The sequence below is a fragment of the Procambarus clarkii genome, chromosome 80 (genome assembly GCF_040958095.1).
Source record: "Procambarus clarkii isolate CNS0578487 chromosome 80, FALCON_Pclarkii_2.0, whole genome shotgun sequence".
NCBI lineage: Eukaryota > Metazoa > Arthropoda > Malacostraca > Decapoda > Cambaridae > Procambarus > Procambarus clarkii.
In genome coordinates, this window is record NC_091229.1 from 13,540,650 (window position 1) to 13,545,412 (window position 4,763).

Here is a 4,763-nt window from a genome sequence, read left to right on the forward strand (position 1 = left end):
CTTTTGTACTGTTAATTCATATCGATGCATGACAATCAGCAAGGTAACCATAATATTAACGCAAGTCCAAAAATATTGTGAACTTATCTTATTTATTCAAACACACGAAATATCGTAATTACGTGATTAAATACCAACCAACATACTGTTCATATGGTTGAACCAGGATGTTTATGACGCATTGAAATAAAAAAAATCTGCTTAATAATAATTTGAGATAAAAGTCATACTAGCATACAACAATTAATCACATAAATAATCACTATATCACATCAATTAATCACTATACACACACAGTGTTCCACTTATACATACACTAAAAATACACGAAATCATAACACTCAGCATAAAACACACATTTACACTCAATATTACATAAGTGTGTAATATTGCCTTGTAGTTACAAGTCATTTTTCCTCATATTACCACAACTTAACCACCTAGGGCCTAACCTTTATTATGACATATTCTTGTAAAGGTGTTAATTTGGGTTAAAACACTAACAGACATGTGCCTAACCTGCATAGATCTTTGCTGAATATTGCAACTTCATTGTTTTGAAAGGATTGATTTTGGATATAAACTTAAATGACTTGTACCTAACCTGCATGGATCTTTGTTGAATATTGTATCTATATTCTTAGAAAAGTGTTGTTTTGAATATGCACCTAACTGCCCTGTGCCTAACCTGCCTGTGTATATGCTCAATATTGCAACTATATTGCTAGAAAAGTGTTTGTTTTACACATCAATTCAGCTACCTAGTTAGGATCTTTGTTCAACATTTCTAGCAATGTTTTGTTTCGGATGTGGACTCAACAACCCTGAACCTAACATGCCTTGACCTAACGTCAAATGTATCGTACGTTTGGAAAGTTTTTTTTTGTTTTTTTTTCATCTTCATTGTTTTGATAGGATTGATTTTGGATATAAACTTAAATGACTTGTACCTAACCTGCTTGGAGCTTTGTTGAATATTATATCAATATTGTATCTATATATTTAGAGAAATGTTGTTTTGAATATGCACCTAACTACCCTGTGTCTAACCTGCCTGGATATATGATGAATATTGCAACTGTATTGCTAGAAATGTGTTTGCTTTACACATCAACTCTGTTCCTAACCTGCCAGGATCCCTGTTCAATATTCCTGGCAATGTTTTGTTTTGGATATGGACTCAACAACCATGAACCTAACCTGCCTTGACCTAACGTCAAATGTATCGTATCTTTGGGACAGTGTTGTTTTTACATCAACCCAACCGCCCTGGACCTAACCTCTGATACCGGAATCTTGGTTCAGTGTTGCATCTTATTCTTAGCCATGTTTGTTTTTGTTTGTTTTTACATCAATATAACCAAGCCAGCCAACCCAAACCTCAATTACCCGGGTTAATGGAAATGTGTTATTATTGGGCATTTTCTCTTCATAGGCTCAACTTAACCAGCCTCTACCTAACTTTATATACCTCGGTCTGAACTCCATTTTACACATATTCTTAGGAAAGCGATAAGATTCACTATATCTATATCATTAAATAATCAAATTTGCCTTAACCTAACCCGTAACTAAGGGCTTTATACCCCCACCCTCCTTTACCTGGAAATTATACTACATATTGATGATAAGACTCTTCTACATTTTCTAAATTATTATAAATTAAGGTAATATGTCATAAATAAGGATAAATCAGGGATAAATTTAGATAATATGACATAAATAAGGGTCGAATTTGGATAAATTAAGATTATGATATTAAATAAGATAATATGACAAATTAGGGTTAATTAGGGATAAATTAGGGTTAAAGTAGGATCAATTTTTATATGTGAAAATATATTCTTACCTTAATTATCCATAAATTACGCTAATTTTCGAGGAAAGGGTTGGGGAGGGGAGATAAAGCCTTTAGTTAAGGGTAAGGTTAAGGAAAATTAGATTATATAATGATTTAACTTGAAGCAGTGCTCAGGTGTTGTACAGCTTGGGGGAGTGCTCAGGTTTTGTACAGCTTGGGGGAGTGCTCATGTGTTGTACAGCTTGGAGGAGTGCTCATGTGTTGTACAGCTTGGAGGAGTGCTCATGTGCAGTATAGCTTGGGGAGTGCTCATGTGTTGTACAGCTTGGGGGAGTTCTCTGGTTTTGCACAGCTTGGCGGAGTGCTTTTGTGTTGTACAACTTGGAGGAGTGCTCAAGTTTTGTACAGCTTGGAGGAGTGCTCGTGTGTTGTACAGCTTGGAGGAGTGCTCATGTGTTGTAGAACAGCTTGGAGGAGTGCTCATGTGTTGTACAGCTTTTAGGAGTGCTCATGTGCAGCACAGCTTGGAGGAGTGCTCATGTGTTGTACAGCTTGGAGGAGTGCTCATGTATTGTACAACTTGAGGGAGTGCTCATGTGCAGCACAGCTTGGAGGAGTGCTCATGTGTTGCACAGCTTGGAGGAGTGCTCATGTATTGTACAACTTGAGGGAGTGCTCATGTGCAGCACAGCTTGGAGGAGTGCTCATGTGTTGTACAGCTTGGGGGAGTGCACATGTGTTGTACAGCTTGGAGGAGTGCTCATGTGTTGTAGACCTTGGGGGAGTGCTCATGTGTTGTACAGCTTGGAGGAGTACTGATGTGTTGTACTGCTTGGGGAGTGCTCATGTGTTGTCATATCTATCGATGATTTCTGTGTTTGTTTGCTTTTTTAGCAAACAACACAGAAATCATAGATAGATACAGCGATAGCAGACGGCTTGACGTCTGCGAGGCACTACACATCAAGAAGTCAACACCAGCAATCAACAGCCAATTAATGCACAACTATATTCTACCCACTTCAAGACTCCGTTCCAATATAGAAGCATCAAGAAATATGGGCCAATAAAAATAGGCCTTCTGCAGTTACCTACCTTTAATACCCATTGTTTCGTGTTCTGTCTTGTGTAAAAAGTTTATTTTCACCTCATCCAAAACTATTGTAATATATCACCACACCCAAATGTAGGTATAAAAAACTCGAAGATGTTTAAGCTCTATTCAGTTAAAGTTGTGTGTGTGTAAACTAAAGTCTTTGAAAATGTAATAAGTTTTACGAAACGCGCTCAAGTGTCGCGTCAGACTAAAAATAAAAATGAATTTTGGAGAATTGATTTTTGAATTACCATCAACAGTGAAAAGAAACGTAAGAAAGATCGAGAAAATTCCTGTTAGAATTATTAATCTTACTTTTTCGGTCATATTTAATAATATATATATATATATATATATATATATATATATATATATATATATATATATATATATATATATATATATATATATATATATATATATATATATATATATATACATATATATATATATATATATATATATATATATATATATATATATATATATATATATATATATATATATATATATATATATATATATATATATATATATATATATATATATATATATATATATATATATGTATATTCATTTCTTTATATATTTTGTATATAGCTTTTTCATTAAAGGATTTGGAAAGGGGGTGAGGGAGAGGAATAATGTGTTAGAAATAGGAAACGAAGGATAAGGATGGAGCATGAGTGAGTTGTAAATCTTAGTGTTCTGTCAATTTTGGACTTGCTGTAGTTGTGTTTCGTCTGTGTTACAGATGTGTGTTTGGTTACTGAGTTGAAACATCAGCCTGGCTGGCTGGTGAAGGATGTCAGTGTTGGGCTGCTGCCGTTGGTCTGGCTGTTTAAGCTGGTGACTCGGGCTTGTTCAAAGTGACTTCCTCAAACATCAAGCTTCATGCACTGCTTGCTTGCTTCACGAAAGGTTTTCGTAATTTTTTGTCATTTTGTTTCTTTGTGTATATCTCTTTTTAATTATAATTAAGTTAATCATTTATTTGTTTTTTTTTAATTACTTCATGTGAAGATTAGGTCCGGGTCGACCTAATATTCTGAGTGGTCTAAGAGGCCATATAGGATACGTGGTCTTGAAAATTCAGAGGCCCTCTTGAGAGGCAGTTGAGTCTGGTATTCATGAGCATCACTTACAGGACGAGTATATATATAGCATAAAAGAACTAAACAAAAAATAATATAACCAGTTGGTTTTCCTCCTATTATCGAGGTGCATAAACATACCGCCATGCTGCAATGACTGCATGTTTACTCTAAGGACGAGTGGCGCTGCCCAATATACTCGCCCTTCTCGGTAAAGTTTTAATGTGAAATCCGACCTGCACAATCACTCTTGAGACTTCCCTGACGTACACACTGCTGACATCACCCTAGTTTTAGCCTCGTCTCTGCTGGGTTTTCCAAGAGGCCTGGTCGAGGACCGGGCCGCGCGGACGTTAGGCCTCGAAATCTTCGCTATGTAACGAAGGTTCCCGCTCGCTCTTCAGCTAGGATATCCGTTATCTTGAGATGATTTCGGGGCTTTAGTGTCCCCGCGGCCCGGTCTTCCACCGGGCCTTCACACCCAGGAAGCAGCCCGTGACAGCTGACTAACACCCAGGTACCTATTTTACTGCTAGGTAACAGGGGCATAGGGTGAAAGAAATTCTGCCCATTGTTTCTCGCCGGCGCCCGGGACCACAGGATCACAAGTCCAGTGTTCTGTCCGCTCGGCCGACCGGCACCCTTAACATTATTCCCAACAGCATTTTGTGTTCCCAGGCGGTCACCCATCCAAGTACGAACCAAACCCAACGTTGCTTAACTTCCCTGATCGGACGAGAAGTGGTGTTCTCAACGTGGTATGGTCGTTGGC

At 37.4% G+C, this 4,763-nt stretch overlaps 1 pseudogene; it reads right to left on the reverse strand.

Annotated features, from left to right (window-relative positions):
- Positions 1–4,644: 4,644 nt before the first annotated feature.
- LOC138357955 (5S ribosomal RNA) lies at positions 4,645–4,763 on the reverse strand (annotated as a pseudogene).